Here is a 19,277-nt window from a genome sequence, read left to right as displayed (position 1 = left end):
TTTACCAGTACACCTCTGTACAGCTCTATAAACATTTCTCAGGCTCAGCAGGAATTCAGTGGAAGGCTCAGAGATGATGTCATCATTTGACTGGAGGTCTAGTGACTGTAGGTTAATAATAATATTAAGAATTGACATTTATAGAGTGCTTTAAGATTTTCAAGAAGTTTAAATAGCCATTATATCTTTTGAACCTTGCAACACTACTGGATTAGGACAATGAGGTCAAATCAAGGTTTGTGGTGACACTAAACTCTTGGAGAAGAGTCTATAATTGGATGATCACATTGTTCTTATTGATGTCCTTCAGCATTAAAGGTCCCATAAACTAACACCTCCCTACAACAGCAATAGCAACAGCAACAGCTAACGGAAGATCCATATTATAGGATCAAAGCTGCAGAACTTCTAGGAGACTTAAAGGCCATCTGGTCCAATCCCTTCATTTTCCAGTTGGTGAATAGCCAGAGAAGTTTGGCTCCAAGGTAGACGAGTGGCAGAGTCAGAATTAAAACCCAAGCCTTCAGATGCCAGATTAAGCAGTGTTACCATTTACTTTTCAGATCAGCAGGTCAGTCAATTCCATACTAAAATCATGGAGGGCAAAATTTGTCCTACAGAATCAAGGTGATGTCTTTCAGACCAAATAACGGGAAGTGAAAGCTTCTTTTATCTGGCTTGCTTAGCTAGATACTAGGATTAGAGCAACAACACCTTTCAGCAGAGAAGAGATTTGGTTCTATCCTTTTGTTAAATGTTTTCACTGCCACCCCTAAATTCCCATCCCTAATCTTAAACTGGGTTTTTGTTACAAAACATCCATTCAAGTAGGCAGCAATAGTTTAGGGAAAATCCTACCCCTACACCCCCAAATCTTAACTCTTTCTAAGAGGAGCTCTAAGTAACATTCTCCCTGCCCCCTCCCCCATTTTTTTTCTTTTCTCTGACTGAGGCAAAGAGCTGCCCTGCAAGGAAAATAGCCCCAAAGCTCTGTGAAAGTCATTCATCCCCAGAACTAAAATGGATACTCTCAGGGTTGGCGATAATCCCCACATACTTCTTCCATATGTCTCCCTAGCAAAAAGATTTAAGGAGTAACTGATCTGATAGGATGCATGGGCCTTTGGTTTTTTAATCTGAAGGGTGTTCCCACTACCCCAAATCCCATTAACAATGGAGTTTGCAAAGAGGATGCAGATTAACTGAGGTCTAATTGTATTTCATTTGCATGAGGAATGAATGAAAAAGCAGCCTTGGAACACATTGGCTGAGGCTGTTTATTGAGCCATTGATATGGTCTGACTCTTGAGGTCAGGAGCCTTAATTAGAGGAGGACTCAGAAGAGTTGGAGAGGGATGCTAGAAGGAGGATGAATTTAGCAAATCAAGCCCCAGTTTAAAGAAGTGGTTTCCTCTTTTCCTTTCAAGAAAAGGAACTGCTAAGTAACAAAGAAAGTTCATCCATCTTTTCCTGTAATAAAAACTAATATTCTTGATATGGCCCAGATGATGAGATACTCTTTTTAGGAATTTGAATGTCTCACTCTTCAAACCTTTACTCCTGACCAAATGAAGCTGGGATCTTGTTAGCAAGAGAGAGAAGAATGAAAGATCCCTTTAAGTATCTCATACTGAGGCAATGATTCCTTTTCTGTGATGTCAGCAATTTCTATCATAATTCTGAGACATGAGATAGTGAAATACCATGGCAGATTCTTGTAGGAGCCAGGTCCTGGGATCCAACTTCCTGCCTTTCACCTGTCACAGACAGGGAGTAGAAAATTAGCAACTTCCCTATTTCCTGGGACACTTTGTTATCTGACCTTCTCTGTCAGTTTTGTACTCTGGATCTATAGTTGTACCAATGGCCAACATCACCTCTCTCTAGCCTGGTGAGGACAAAGCAATTTAGATAGATACTACTGGCAGGGTTGTGGCAAGACAAAATAAAACAGGAATCAAGGGGGAAAGAGAAAACAGAGAGAATTCGAGAAGATGGAAGAAGGATGGAGAGAGGGAAAGAAATCAGAAGAAGTAGAAGCATTCATCCATATCTCTCTGGGTTACTGACTCCTGGACAGAAAGACACTATTGTACAAAGATAAAGGAGAAAAAAATGACAAAATTTGGTCATCATCTGTATTTCCAAATATCTAAGTGTGTTGTGACAGAGGGCCTCTGTCACAATGTCTACACAGCACAAAATAAAGTAGGGATGAATATGTAGATGACAATTCACTTGGTCAAGGAAGACATAAATATTTATGCCACAAAATCTGGTTTGGCTATTGTCTTTTGTTTAATAAATGGCATTATCCAATAATACAAATCCCTATTTCTCACAATTATGCACAATCAAAATAAAATAATTTAGGAGATCAAAAAGGTAATTTTTCTCAGAGTCAAAAGAAAATGAGACTTGTATAATCTGAGAGAGTACTAAGACATTTTTCTCCTCAAAAATGGGAAAGAGCTTTTATTTAAGATGGGAGCATAAGTGCATGCTGGAGCTTGGTAGCACCATAAATTATTAATAGTTGTATTCAACAGTGCCACTTAAAAACAAGGAAAGCTATGATTTGGAATGATAAATCTCTCAATTTCAATTTGAACACTGACTTCTTAAAATGCAGGTGCCTGTGTGTACATTTCTGTGATTTATAATATAATAATATCTAATAATCATAAGTTACACAGCACCTTTCTGTGAGCAACTCAGAGTGCCTTCTAGCTATTATCTCATTAATCTTTATGAACTAGCTAAGGAGTATGGTATTATTAACATTATCTAGCTAAGGAAATTGAGGGACAAAAAGGTTAAGTGATTTATCCAAGGTCTAAAGGAAACGACAAGGAAAGAGTCTAAGCATCCTGCTTTCCTTCATAATGCTCTTTGTCTTGCCTTCACTTCTTATTTTGTGACCTTGAACAAGTCATTTAAGCACATCAGTTTCTCATCTATGATATAGACGTAATAATAACTTCTCTGCTGATTTAAATGGGTTTTTGTGATTAGAAAATTAATACTGAAATTATAGTTAGGAGGAGACTGAAAAAGGTTAAAAAAGTTAAAGGGTGAGGTCTTTGATCTGAGAGGAAGGTGTTACCTCATACAAAATATGAACCTCACCATTGATCACCTATTTGATATTTTTCTTCTGACATTGCTTATATCTCCTCAATGGGGTATGAACTCTCTTTGTCCTAGATATTCATTGGACCTTTGAAAATGGTTAATAAATTCAGAAAAAAGATTCTTTTTATAAAAAATAGATGTTCTCTGTTTTTCCATTGTGATTATTTCCCAATAAATTTCTCCCCTTCTTTCTCTTGTAACAAAGAATAAAAAATGAGAAAAACACAGTTTGGCAGAAGTAATCAACACATAAACCAGTACCCATTTAAGTCCCCTAAACCAAATCTATAAGTATATGCAATTGCCCACATTTAGTGCCTCAGTCTGCAAAGAAAGGGAAAGAGGTAAATGTTATTATCTCTGTAAAGTCAGGTTTGATCACTATTAGTTCATAGTATTTAATTTCAGATTTAAAAAATATTGTTGTTCAATGACTAACATGGAAATAAGTTTTGTGAGATAATACATGTATAACACAGATTAAATTGTTTATCATCTCTGAGAAACAGGAGGGAAAGGAGGAAGGAGACAATTTGGATCTTATGATTTTAAAAAATGTATGTTGAAAATTCTTATTACATGTAATTAGGAAAATAAAATATCAAAAAATTGATATTGTTCTTCCACTTGCACTGTTATCACCACAATTTTGTTTTCTTGCTTCTAAATACTTTAAAAAATTAACTTAAAAATTTTCCAATTACATATAGAAACAACTTTTAACAATTATTATCAGACATTTTATAATTTAGATTCTTTCTTCCCTTCCATTTCCCTTCTCTGAGGCAGTAAATAATCCAATATAGGTTATATCAGTGCTGTCATGCAATAAGCACCTATTTCTATATTCCCTGTACCATGAAAGAAGAACATATATCACAAATATAAGAAAATGCTCATGAAAGAAATAAAGCAAAAATCAAATGCTTTGATTTGGTTCTGCATACATCTTAACACATTTGTTCATCTGATTTTTCTCATGCTTCTCTGAATTAGTCATCATTTATTAAGACAGTAAAATATTATTAAATATGTGTGAAACAATCTAAGTTGTTCCTCACTCAATGGGTATCCAGTTCCAGATGTTTGCTACTAGCTTTTTAAAGTGCTACTATGAATATTTTGTTGTATTCGAGAACTTTTTGTTCATCCTTAGTCTCCTTGAGGTACATTCCTAGCAATATCAGTTCTGGGCCAAAAAGTATAGCCATTGTGTTCATTAAAAAAAATTAAATTCTAAATTACATTTTAGAATTATCATTTTGATTCATAGCTCCACCAAGAGTGTATCGGAGAGCCCTTCTTTCCACAACTTCCCCAAATATTTATTCCCATATTTTGTAATCTTTTCCAGTTATCTGGGCATGAAGTAAAATGTTAGTTGTTTTGATGTACCTTACTTTTATTACTGGTGATTTGAAATAATCTTTGATGTGATCATTAATAGATTTTCATTCTTCTTTCGTATCTTTTGACCATTCATTCACTGAGGAATGCTCTTAGTCTTAAACATTAATGTTAGTTCCCAATATAACTTAGATAGCAAACATCAAAGATATTTGATGAAAATTTTTTTTCACATTTGCTGCTCCCCTTCTTATTTTAGTTGTGTTATATTTATGTGTCAAAAAGTTTAATATAATCAAAATGTTCTCTTTTATGTTTATGATCACTATGAGCCCTTATTTGATTAAAAACTCCATAGTGATAGATGTGAAAGATGCCTGATTTAATTTTCTTCATTTTTTTTGGTGGTATGACTTAATATTCAAGTCACATATCACTTGAGATTCTAGACTTTTTGTTTTTCCTAATGAATTTTATTATTATTCTGTATAGCTCTATAAAAGATTCAAATTCATTTGATAGTTTGATGGTTATAGCACTAAAGAGAAACAAGGACTAGACCTGTGATTTTATTCACATAGAAAACTGCTAGTTGAGGAAGCTTCCTCTATGTAGGTCAGGACTGTCTCTACAAATTATAGGCTAAGAGAGTTGGAGGTTAAGTGACTTGCCTAGGGTTATATCCCCTTTATGTCTTGGAGGCAGGTCTTTGACTGGGGCTTCCCTGGTTCAGAGGCTGGCCCTCTATCCATTATATCATGCTACATATCTTGTAGCATCACATATATAAATTACCTTGGGTACCATTTTCATTTTAAAAATATTGTCCCAGGCCAATCAAAGCAATAAATAGCCATCCAATTATTTGTCATCATTTCTTTAAAGAGTGTTTTGTAATTGAATTTATATAAACTTCTTTGTGGATTCTTTAGAATTTCTAAAGTAAATCACAAAGTTTTCAGTAAGTATGGATAATTTTTTTTCTCTTCTTTGCCTGTGTATGATTAAGCTTTCAATTTATGTTATTGCTCTTGCTATCATTTCTATTTTAGGGTAGTCCTATAAGCTTGGGAGCCTGTATAGATCCCATGAAATAAGGGGAAGTTCATCCACACACAAGAGCGGAAGAATCATTTTGTCTATTCATAGACTCAGATGGGGGGCTTTTTTGTTACTTATTTTTTATCAGATTAATTAATGTAGGTCCTTTATTTAAGCTATTCTTATCTTAAATGCTTGCATGGGTGCTGAGGGTCCTTTTACCTTTTCTATAGGACCTATTTTTTGCTTTGGTTGGCTTGAGACAATATTCCCCTTGCTTGTTTTACTTTTTTTTTGTTTGTTTGTTTCACTTATGTCTGACTCTTTTTGACCCCATTTGGATTTTTCTTGGCAAAGATACTAGAGTGGTTTGTCATTTTCTTCTCCAGTTCATTTTACAAGAGAAGAAAACGAGGCAGGCAGGGTTAATTGACTTGTCTGGGGTCACAGAGGTAGTAAGTATTTGAGGTTGGATTTGAACTTCTAATAAGTTTTCCTGATTCCAAATCCAGTGTTCTATCCCCTACACCTCCCAGCTTCCCTTATACTGCCTGCCGATTAACTGTTTCATTATTTATTAGTACCTTCTGAAGAAGGGGATGAGGGAGAAGCAGAGGAAATTAATCATTTTTTCTACTGATTAACAGTACTTTGAATTAGTTTGATAGCACAACAAGGAATAAATAAAATGCAGTTTGGGATTAATTCTGGAATTTCTGTTTATTCATTTTGAACCTATCTGTCATCACATTGATTAATTCAATTTAAGCTAAACAGAAAAGGAGAGCAGAGCAGGAATAAAATTCATAGAAAAGCTAAGGTTAGAACCTGATTATCTTGTCCCTTAGCACTGTTCTCCAGGAATATGTATCAATCATGAATAACACCTTCTGTCCAAGAGAAAGACTGAATAAACAACCTCTTCTAATGTTAGGACCCAACTACTTGGAGAAAACAATAACAACAAGAGTGAGTGAAAGGGATCTCATTTTGCTGCCTCAAAAACTGCCAGCTTTTGTTATTCTGACTGTGTATAATCCACTTGGTGAATTTTCCAGGACATTTTTAAAACTTTGCTATCCTGGACATTTCTGAGTGTTTCAGTCGTCCATATTTGGAGACATGCTCAGGGAATGAAAATCCATTTTAGTAATAGCCTGAGCCAAATATGATTAGAAAGATAAAGTGGCCCCCAATTATCACCTAAGTTATTTATTGGATTATCTGCTGTTAGACTACCTCCCTCTTTCCTTCCTTCTGTTTTTGTTGCAACTGACTATACTTAAAGTTTATTAAAACTGGGGCAGCTAGATGGTTCAGTGGGTAGAGTGCCAGATGGCAGGTCCTGGGTTCCAATGTGGCCTCAGATACTTCCTAGCTATGTGACCCTGGGCAAGTCACTTAACCCCAATTGCATAGCCCTTACTGTTCTTCTCCCTTAGAACCAATACTTAGAATCAATTCTAAGATAGATTGTAAAGATTATTAAAAAAATTCCTCCCCCATCCAACCTCCCCACCTTTGATTTTAACTGTGCATGAACTTATTATTCCCTTTTCTTCATATATTATAGGTTGTAGAAGATGCCCATGTAACCACATGGTGAAATTTGGGTTGGGATCAAGAGGAGAGATTTAGGATAATACAATTCTAGGGAACTTTAACCCACAGGTACCTATTACATTTATAGCTTATATCATCCCAGTGTGGTTTGGGGAAAATTGTTGGAAGTTCAAGATTCCTTTGGAGAGATCCATTGAAAATACAAAGTTGCCTGAGTCAATAGCATTAAAAAAAAACAAACCATGAACCCCCAGAAGGTCTGAATACTGTCTATTGCTCCACCCACCCCCATTAATCAGGCCATATAACACTGAAACTGCAAAAACACAAAATCACAATGCCTCCAGATCTACCTTACTTCCAGTCCTCCATGAGTCTGTTCTTGTCTATCAGAACTCTAAGGTTCCCTTGGCTGGGGGCTACATCTGGTTCTGTAGAAGCTTTCCCTTTGTAGGTGTTTGAAAAATATTAATTTGTCATTCTTAATCATTATCACACTTTTGAACACCAAATTGGAATTGGGAGGGAACAAAATAGCTCTTTCAGAGTTAACTGCTCTGCAACCTTGTCTGATTGGATTCAAATCTCAGCTTTGCCACTTATTGTCTATGTAACCATACTCCTATCAATCTATAAACATTTATTAACTCTCTACCCTATGCCAGGTACTTCACCTATCTGGATCTCTGTAAAACAGTGGGGAGGGAGAGTGTTGGATTAGATGACCTCTAAGCATCCTTCTAGCTCTATTTTCCATGATCCTATGACCTATTAAATAAAATCTTCATGACTTTCATGGATAGTATGGATAGTAGCCACCGTCCTGATGACATTTACCACTATAATTGAGAAGTGATAAGCTTTCTTAGGCCTTTACATAAAAATTAGTTTAAAAAAGATAAGAGTTGTGATGACACTTGAATGAGAAGATCTATATAAAGTGCTTTGCCATCTTCAAAGTGATATATATGCCAGTTTATCAGATGTGTGATTTTAATGGTGTTGAAAAGATTCTCTCCATCAATTCCCATAAGTATCTGTTCTCTTACAGATGAATCAGCTGGAGTTCTGGGGCAATATTAGGTAAAATACAACTTGGATCATAAAGTATTTAAACTCTGCAGTCATAAGGTCTCTAGGTTTTAGAGCTGTTCCTGTATACAGAAAATATACATCGTGCATATTTTTTTTTCTTTTTTTTTATATATATTTTATTTGATCATTTCCAAGCATTATTCGTTAAAGACATAGATCATTTCCTTTTCCTCCCCCCCACCCCCCATAGCCGACGCGTAAGTCCACTGGGCATTAGATGTTTTCTTGATTTGAACCCATTGCTTTGTTGATAGTATTTGCATTAGAGTGTTCATTTAAAGTCTATCCTCTGTCATGTCCCCTCAACCTCTGTATTCAGGCAGTTGCTTTTTCTCAGTGTTTCCACTCCCATAGTTTATCCTTTGCTTATGAATGGTGTTTTTTTTTCTCCTGGATCCCTGAAAGTTGTTCAGGGACATTACACCGCCCCTAATGGAGAAGTCCATTACGTTCGATTATACCACAGTGTATTAGTCTCTGTGTACAATGTTCTCCTGGTTCTGCTCCTCTCGCTCTGCATCACTTCCTGGAGGTTGTTCCAGTCTCCATGGAACTTCTCCACTTTATTATTCCTTTGAGCACAATAGTATTCCATCACCAACATATACCACAGTTTGTTCAGCCATTCCCCAATTGATGGGCATCCCCTCGTTTTCCAGTTTTGGGCCACCACAAAGAGCGCAGCTATGAATATTTTTGTACAAGTCTTTGTGTCCATTATCTCTTTGGGGTACAGACCCAGCAGTGCTATGGCTGGGTCAAAGGGTAGATATTCTTTTGTCGCCCTTTGGGCATAGTTCCAAATTGCCCTCCAGAATGGTTGGATCAGTTCACAACTCCACCAGCAATGAATTAATGTCCCTACTTTGCCACATCCCCTCCAGCATTCATTACTTTCCTTTGCTGTTATGTTAGCCAATCTGCTAGGTGTGAGGTGATACCTCAGAGTTGTTTTGATTTGCATCTCTCTGATTATAAGAGATGTAGAACACTTCTTCATGTGCTTGTTAATAGTTTTGATTTCTTTATCTGAGAACTGCCTATCCATTTCCCTTGCCCATTTATCAATTGGAGAATGGCTTGATTTTTTGTACAATTGATTTAGCTCATTATAAATATGAGTAATTAAACCTTTGTCAGAGGTTTCTATGAAGATTTTTTCCCAATTTGTTGTTTCCCTTCTGATTTTAGTTATATTGGTTTTGTTTGTACAAAAGCTTTTTAGTTTGATGTAGTCAAAATTATTTATTTTACATTTTGTGATTCTTTCTATATCTTGCTTGGTTTTAAAGCCTTTCCCCTCCCAAAGGTCTGACATGTATACTATTCTGTGTTTACCCAATTTACTTATGGTTTCCTTCTTTATGTTTAAGTCACTCACCCATTTTGAATTTATCTTGGTGTAGGGTGTGAGGTGTTGATCTATTCCTAGTCTCTCCCACACTGTCTTCCAATTTTCCCAGCAGTTTTTATCGAATAGTGGATTTTTGTCCCAAAAGCTGGGATCTTTGGGTTTATCGTATACTGTCTTGCTGAGGTCGTTTTCCCCCAGTCTATTCCACTGATCTTCCTTTCTGTTTCTTAGCCAGTACCAAATTGTTTTGATGACTGCTGCTTTGTAATATAGTTTGAGGTCTGGGACTGCAAGGCCCCCATCATATGTGTTTTTTTTCATTATTTCCCTGGATATCCTTGATCTTTTGTTCTTCCAAATGAACTTTGTTATGGTTTTTTCTAAATCAGTGAAGAAGTATTTTGGTAGTTCAATGGGTATGGCACTAAATAGATAAATAAGTTTGGGTAGGATGGTCATTTTTATTATATTGGCTCGTCCTATCCATGAGCAGTTAATGTTTTTCCAATTGTTCAAGTCTAGTTTTAGTTGTGTGGCGAGTGTTTTGTAGTTGTGTTCATATAGTTCCTGTGTTTGTCTTGGGAGATAGATTCCTAGGTATTTTATTTTGTCTAAGGTGATTTTGAATGGGATTTCTCTTTCTAGTTCTTGCTGCTGAGCTGTGTTGGAGATATATAGAAAAGCTGATGATTTATGTGGGTTTATTTTGTATCCTGCAACTTTGCTAAAGTTGTTGATTATTTCAATTAGCTTTTTGGTTGAATCTCTAGGATTCTTTAAGTAGACCATCATGTCATCCGCAAAGAGTGATAACTTGGTCTCCTCCTTGCCTATTCTGATACCTTCAATTTCTTTATCTTCTCTAATTGCTACTGCTAGTGTTTCTAGTACAATGTCAAATAGTAGAGGTGATAATGGGCATCCTTGTTTCACTCCTGATCTTATTGGGAATGCATCTAGTTTATCCCCATTGCAGATGATATTAGCTGTTGGTTTTAGATATATACTGTTTATTATTTTTAGGAATGACCCTTCTATTCCTATGCTTTCTAGTGTTTTTAATAGGAATGGGTGTTGTATTTTATCAAAGGCTTTTTCTGCATCTATTGAGATAATCATGTGGTTCTTGCTAGTTTGCTTGTTGATGTGGTCAATTATGTGGATGGTTTTCCTAATGTTGAACCAGCCCTGCATCCCTGGTATGAATCCTACTTGATCATGGTGAATGATCTTTCTGATCACTTGCTGGAGTCTTTTTGCTAGTATCCTATTTAAAATTTTTGCATCTATATTCATTAGGGAGATTGGTCTATAGTTTTCTTTCTCTGTTTTTGACCTGCCTGGTTTTGGAATCAGTACCATGTTTGTGTCGTAAAAGGAGTTTGGTAGAACTCCCTCTTTGCTTATTATGTCAAATAGTTTGTATAGTATTGGGGTTAACTGTTCTCTGAATGTTTGATAGAATTCACAGGTGAATCCATCAGGCCCTGGGGATTTTTTCTTAGGAAGTTCTTTGATGGCTTGATGGATTTCAATTTCTGATATGGGATTATTTAAGAATTCTATTTCCTCTTCTGTTAGTCTAGGCAGTTTGTATTTTTGTATATATTCATCCATTTCTCCTAAATTGGTGTATTTATTGCCATATAATTGGGCAAAGTAATTTCTAATGATTGCCTTAATTTCCTCCTCATTGGAGGTGCTGTCCCCCTTTTCATCTTTAATGCTGTGAATTTGCTTTTCTTCCTTCCTTTTTTTAATTAGATTGACCAGTACTTTGTCTATTTTGTTTGCTTTTTCAAAGTACCAGCTTCTTGTCTTATTTATTAAATCAATAGTTCTATCACTTTCGATTTTATTAATTTCTCCCTTAATTTTTAGGATTTCTAATTTGGTTTTCTGCTGGGGGTTTTTAATTTGATTGCTTTCGAGTTTTTTCAATTGCATTTCCAATTGATTGATCTCTGCTCTCCCTTGTTTGTTAATATGAGCTTTCAGGGATATGAATTTGCCTCTGATTACCGCTTTGGCTGCATCCCAAAAGGTTTGAAAGGATGTTTCGCCATTGTCATTTTCCTTGATGAAATTATTAATTGTTTCTATGATTTCTTCTTTAGCTAAACGGTTTTGGAGTATCATATTGTTTAATTTCCAATTGGTTTTAGATTTGGTTTTCCATGTACCATTACTAATCATTATTTTTATTGCCTTGTGATCTGAGAAGGCTGCATTCATTATTTCTGCTTTTTTGCATTTGTGTGCTATGTTTCTGTGACCTAATGTATGGTCAATTTTTGTGAATGTGCCATGTGGTGCTGAGAAGAAGGTGTATTCCTTTTTATCCCTATTTATTTTTCTCCATATGTCTATTAATTCTAATTTTTCTAAGATTTCATTCACTTCTTTTACCTCTTTCTTATTTATTTTTTGATTTGATTTATCTAAATTTGATAATGGTTGGTTTAAGTCTCCCACTAGTATGGTTTTATTGTCTATTTCTTCCTTCAATTCTCCTAGTTTCTCCATTAGAAATTTGGGTGCTATATTATTTGGTGCATACATGTTGATTAATGATATTTCCTCATTGTCTAGAGTCCCTTTTAACAAAATATAATTACCTTCCCTATCCCTTTTGATCAGGTCTATTTTTGCATTGGCTTTATCAGATATCATGATTACCACTCCTGCCTTCTTTCTATCAGTTGAGGCCCAGAAGGTCTTACTCCATCCTTTAATTCTGACCTTGTGGGTGTCAACCCGCCTCATGTGTGTTTCTTGAAGACAACATATGGTAGGGTTTTGGATTCTAATCCATTCTGCTATTCGTCTACGTTTTATGGGTGAGTTCATCCCATTCACGTTCAAAGTTATGATTGTCATTTGTGGACTCCCTGGCATTTTGATTGCCTTCCCTAATTCTAACCTTTTCTTCTTCGGCTCTACCTTTTAGTCCAGTGATTTACTTTGAACCAGTCCCCCTTGTCCCCTCCCTTGATGTTTCCCTTTTTAGTCCCTCCCTTTTCTTCCCTCCCCCTCCCCCCTCTCTTTCCCTCCCTTTTTGTTCTCCCTCTCCCCCTCCCCCCCTTGGTTTTCCCTTCTCCTTACCCTTGTTGGGTAAGATAGAATTCAAGATCCCAATGGATCTGGATGTTTTTCCCTCTCAGAGTTGATTTCCCTGAGATTGAGGTTTAAGTAAACCCCCCCCCCTCTCTTCCTCTCCTTCTTATAGGAGTTTTCTTCCCCTCCCCTTCCCCTGTGAATCTTTGTGTGAGAACCATTATTCTATTTGGTCTTTCTTTACCCCCTATTTATACATTACATTTTCCCCACATATTAGTATACATAGGTTGATATAAATGTAGTCCTTATAGAAGAGAGTTTGAGTAAAAGAAGATAACATTTTTCCCCTTTCCTTAATATTTACCTTTTCAGGTATTCCTTGCTCTTTGATTTTCGGTATCAAACTTTCCACAGAGCTCTGGTCTTTTCTTTGCAAAAAGTTGGAAGTCTTCTATTTTGTTGAATGCCCATACTTTCCCTTGGAAGTATATAGTCAGTTTTGCTGGGTAGCTGATTCTTGGTTGGAGACCCAGCTCTCTTGCCTTTCTGAAGATCATGTTCCATGCCTTACGATCATTCAGCGTAGAACTTGCAAGGTCTTGTGTGACCCTGATTGGCATTCCTTAATATCTAAATTGTCTTTTTCTGGCTTCCTGTAGGATTTTTTCTTTTGTTTGATAGCTTTGGAATTTGGCAATTACATTCCTGGGAGTTGTCTTTTGGGGGTTTAGTGTAGAAGGTGTTCTGTGAGCTCTGTCAGTGGCTGTATTGCCCCCTTGTTCTAGAATCTCTGGGCAATTTTCTTTGATTATATCTTGTATCACCATGTCCAGTTTGGTGTTTATTTCTGGCTTTTCTGGGAGTCCAATTATTCTTAAATTATCTCTTCTCCCTCTATTTTCCAGATCTATCACCTTGTCGGTGAGATATTTTATGTTCTCTTCTAATTTCTTGGTGTTTTGGCTTTGCTTTATTAGTTCTTGCTTTAAAGCCTGGTTTTCTTTTACAGTTTGGTCAAACTGGTTTTGTAGATGCGTGAATTTCTTTTGCATCATTTCCCACTTTTCCTCCCAGAGGGCTTCCATCTTTTTGGTCCTTTCTGATTCAAATTCTTCATGGGTTTGTGGAGAGTTTCTATTTCCTTTGGGAGATTTTGGAGAATTTTCTTGTATATCTTCTTCTATCTGCTCTGTATTTTGTATTTTGGCTCCATAGAATGTGTCCAGAGTCGCCCCTTTCTTCTTATTTTTCTTGGTATTTTGGGGCTTCTGTGCTTCTGTGGAGTTTGTCATCTCTGAACGTGGAGGATTGGCTTTTCTTGTCTTTGTCTGGTGATCAGAGGCTTTAGTCCTGGGCAGATGTTGGTTCTATGAGCGTTCCCTGGGTTAAACTGAATATGCCTCACTGGAACTGGAATGGAAGGGTCGGACCACGAGGCCACACTCTCCCCCTGGCTCGATTTCCGGAAGTTGCCTTCAGAATTGCTGGCCGTGAGGCTGTTTCCTCGGCCTGCGGGGGGATGGGCTGCCGCTTCCCCAAGCTCCGAGAGCACAGACTTTCACTGAGACTTGGATAGCAGGATCCAGCCAGTGAGGCTGTCTTGCCCGCCCTGAGGGTTGCTGTTGTTTTGACCAGCTCTCTGCAGCGGAGGCCCCAGGCAGTAACTTTCACCCGGACCTACCGGCTCTCTGCAGCGGAAGCCCCAGGCAGTAACTTTCACCCGGACTGGGACTTGGGTAGAAGACCCTGAGGGTTGTTGTTCCTCAGACCCTGCTCTCTGAGCCCAGCGCGGCTGCCGCTTCCGGGAGCCTTGGACTCTGCGCTCCTACCCCTGAGGTCCGAGGGATCTCGGGTTCTGGCTTTTAAGGGGAGCCGTACCTTTTGAACCGGGTCCAGGTCCAGGAGGAGGGTTCCCAGGGTCTGTGCTGTTGATCGTTTTGAATTTCGGCGCCTTAGGAGCTTCTAGTTTGAGATCGGTCGGGAAGGGTTTTCCGGAGATCTGAACTTCAGCTTTCTCTAAGCCGCCATCTTAACCGGAAGTCTACCTACATTGTGCATATTAAATGAAAAGCAATCGGCCAGAGGCACTCTATGTTTGTCATCAGAAATGTGACTCTGTTTTTCTCCTGGAAAGAGGGTTGGAGGAAGAAAAGGGGGAGAAGGAATGGCATACAAGTATGAAGATAAATACATACCATTATATTTCTCCCATCTTTACATCCAATAAATACTTCACGTCCTCCATTTTTGCCACAGTTGCCATATAGTCAGACTAAGATCTGGATTATCTATCTATCTATCTATCTATCTATCTATCTATCTATCTATCTATCTATCTATCTATCTATCTATCTATTTGTCTGTCTGTCTATCTATCTATCTATCTATCTATCTATCTATCTATCTATCTATCTATCTATCTATTTGTCTGTCTGTCTATCTATCTATCTATCTATCTATCTATCTGTCTGTCTGTCTGTCTGTCTATCTATCTATCTATCTATCTATCTATCTATCTATCTATCTATCTATCTATCTATCATCCATTTGCTGTGTACAGGGATAGCTCTGCAACACCAAAGTCTCTAGGATTGGGAAATCCACTCAGCTTTGCATACTTTCTGACCAAGAGTAAATGTTGTTCCCATCACTCCTTTCTTGGAGTTGAGTAGACCAGGAACTGTACATAAACACTTAGAAGGTTAGGGAAAGTACCCCCTCCTTATTTCACTGTGGTATTTTAAAGATAAATGAGGTAGCTGAAATGTAAGTGTTTTCAGATCCGGGGAAGAGTATTATTTTCCTCATTATTTACTGTATGGTTTTACAAATGCAATCAATACCCAGTACAGTAAGAGTTCTTTGGGATGCACCTTCTTAAATCTCTGTAAATAATTAATTCAGAGCTTAAGCATGCTGGACAGACCTCTGGAACCATCAATAATGTAATCTCCTCTTTCCTACTAAGAATAGTCAAGAGACCAGACAATGTAGGGTTCAAGTAATTCATTTAGACAAACATTTATTAATGTTTATATTATATGCAAATAACTAAATGCAAGCAAGGCACTGGGCTGAGCTACAGGGGAGGAAAAAAACCAAAACAAAACCAAAAAATGAAACAGTTCTTGCTCACTAGGAACTTACACTCTACTGGAATCTGTGATCAGTTATTGCTTTCACACTATCCTGACAGGTTGAGGTAAACAAGTGGAACTAAGTCGATAGTGAGCATCCAGGATTTAAATGAGTCAACTCTAGGGGAAAAAATTCCATGAAATAAGAATGCATTAGAAGATCTTCGAATCTATAAAATCTTTAAGGATAAAACAGTAAAAAACAAGTGAAGGCAAAGGAAAACTTAGGAGAAGAAAAAAAGGAGGAAGGAATAATGATTTCAAAATTTTTAATTTTCAAGCAGTCTTTACAGAAAATGTTAACCTAAGTATTCTATACTAATCTTCATTCCTCATCAGTGGGTAGGGGTAATCTTGAGTCCCAAAGGTTATGCCAACAGAGCCCAGGTTTTACTCATTTAGGAAGGTTTTGAACTGAGACTCAGTAATGAATTATGTGACCACCATGGAAGGACTAGTTGTTCAGTCTTTTCAATCTTGTTTGTCTCTTTGTGACCCCATTTGGGGGTTTCTTAGCAAAATACTGGAATGGTTTGCCATTTCTTTCTCCAGTTCATTTTACAGATGAGAAAACTGAGGCAAAATATATTTAGTGACTTACCTAGGGTCACATGGTAAGTGTCTGAGGTCAGGTTTGAACTCAAGTCTTCCTGATTTCAGGCCCCCCTTCATATCTACTAGGTTACCTAGCTGCCTCAGAGGTGCCAGCCTAATTAAATTTACAAAGATCAAAAGAGATAATGTATATAAAGTGCTTTAAAAGGTGGCATTAGCATCAACTTTTAATATGTGATTATTAAAGAAATATTATTTGAGGGGAAGCTGTCTGAGAATGAATGTTTTAAAGCCAACCAGAAATTAAAAAAAAACAAACAAACTACTAGAGAAGGCTTTCAGTTCTGGTTGGTGGTCTTTAATAAATGCTTTTTGATTAATTGTTAATAATGCACTTTTTGTCTTTTCCCAGCTAGATTGTAAACTCCTTGAGGTCAGGGACTATTTTGATTTGTCTTTGTATCAATATCATGTCTGACATACAATAGGCATTTGGTTAATAGATTTATTTGGGGAAGTGTCCAAACTATGGGTCTTTCAGAGCATTACAGTATTAATGAAAACATATCATTAAGAATGCCTCGCCTTTGATCTAGCCATACCACTGCTGGGTTTGTACCCTAAAGAGATAATAAGGAAAAAGACATGTACAAAAATATTCAGAGCTGTGTTCTTTATGGTGGCAACAAATTGGAAAATGAGAAGGTGCCCATCAAATGGGGAATGGCTGAATGAATTGTGGTATATATTGGTGATGGAATATTATTGTTCTGAAAGTAATAAAGAAATGGAGGGATTTCACGTGAACTAGAAAATCCTCCAAAAACTGATGCAGAGCAAAAGGAGCAGAACCAGGAGCACATTGTACACAGAGACTATACATTATGGCACAATTAAATGTAATGGACTTTTCTACCAGTAGCAATCCAATGACCCAGGACAATCCAGAGGAACTTAGGAGAAACAATGCTATATACATCCAGAGAAAGAACTGTGGGAGCAGAAATGCATTAGAAAAATATACGCTCACATCATGCGATAGGGATGTGATTAGGGTTTTGATGTTAAAGAATCACTCTATTACAAATATGAATAACATGGAAATAGGTTTTGAACAATGATACATGTATAACTCAGTGGAACCTTGTCAGCTTTGGGAGAGAGGAGGAGAAAGCCGGGTAAACATGAATCATATAACTATGGGAAAATATTCTAAGTAAAAAAAAAATATATCATTAACCAGGATAACTAATTAGAACTGAGAAACTGAAAACTTAGCACATAGAAATCCAAAGGCTTCATGTTAAAGGAATCTTCCTGATCTAAGGACAGTAAGAGGAAACTTACTTGGGACTTAATAACATCTAACATTCATATAGTCCTTTAAGGTTTTCAAAGCATATTCCAAACAAATCTTCTCAAAACACATCTGTGAAGCAGGTATAAGAGATATCATTAGCCCCATTTTATAGATAAGGAAATTAGCTTGGGCAGCTATTAAGGACAGAAGATAGAGGACTGGACATACCATCAGCAAAACTGCATTCAAATATGGCTTTGGATGCTAGCTGTGTGATCCTGAGCAAGTCACTTAACCACCATTTGCCTCAGTTTCCTCTGCTGTAAAAATGGGGATAAAACTGTAAAGTGCTTAACACAGTGCCTGGCATGTAATGGATGTTATCTAAATGTTAGCTATAATGGTGATGATGAAGGAGATTAAGTGATTCATTCTGGGTCACCCAAGTAGGATTTTGTCAGATACAGAACCTGAATTCACATCTTTCTGACACCAAGTCTAGTATTCTTTGCACCACACCACAAAGCTTAGGTATGTGATATTATGAGATACAATCAGGAAAAAGAAATTATGGGAATGCCATTGTTGGAAATACTTATATACTTAGTTCTCTGTCTTTAGAGTAGAGAAGGGGGTTAATGCAACCCCTCTAAGGAAAGTGTTGATTATGTTTCAGAACCTCAGACTGAGTGATAATTATTTTATTTAATTTATTAATTAGGTAATTATAACTCAGAGATCACCTTTCTCCCCACATACTAAATGATGCAGCTGGGATCAGCTGATAGTCTCTGGGTCCTCATGGTGGCACAAGGACCAGAGTATTCTCCATACAGTGCCAATGTCTCTGGAATTTTCTTCAGTTCATGGTCTGACAAAGCTTAAGCCCATCTGCCTTCAAGGCATGAACCAAAGCCCATCTGTTCCCAGACGCCTGATTCATGCAAGGAGGGAACCAAGTTGGTAGGGGAATCTGGGCATCCTATTAATTAATCGCTTCTGTTCTTGTACTTGCATTCAGGGGCCCAAGAGATAAGCATGTTCCATAAATCAGAAGCTAACAAGAGTCCTTTTCAAGGCATCTTACTCCCCATGGATTGCAATGCCCACTTTAAATGAGGTCCCCCAAACTGCCATATCTCCAAGAGGTAGAGGTGGAGTGACAAGTCTGTTTACTTTCATTTATCAAAGAAGTCATACCAAGACTTAATGACTTGCTTGGTGGCAAACAAGAAGAGTCAGAAACAAGACTGAGACAAAAGTTAAATTGAGATCCTATAGTTTTAGACTCAGTTAACGATCTACCAAATGACTCAGCCTCTTGTTAGGAAAGCCTAGAGCAGCAGCTCTTACTTGATACCTCATCTGAGGTACTGACATTATCATCATTTGTCCACCTTGGGGATTTTTCTATCTGTCTGTCCAATCATTGCTTTCCTTTCCTCACCAGGTACAGAATACTTCAAACTAGATCTCCAGAGATCTGCTCCTCTTCTTGGAGAGTTAATCCACTCAGTTTTGGAATTCTGCCCTGGGGCCTAGCTGTCAGAATGAGTGATTCAATGCAAAATCACCTAACCCACTTTACTTAGCTGGCCTCTGACCATGCTCTATATCCTTCTACCCAACATATCTTGCCATCTGTTTTCTTGGTTTCTCTCTCCCCTCACTTGCATTCCCCTCCTTAATT

The sequence above is a fragment of the Monodelphis domestica genome, chromosome 2, assembly GCF_027887165.1.
Source record: "Monodelphis domestica isolate mMonDom1 chromosome 2, mMonDom1.pri, whole genome shotgun sequence".
Classification (NCBI taxonomy): domain Eukaryota; kingdom Metazoa; phylum Chordata; class Mammalia; order Didelphimorphia; family Didelphidae; genus Monodelphis; species Monodelphis domestica.
This window is presented reverse-complemented; position numbering follows the sequence as displayed.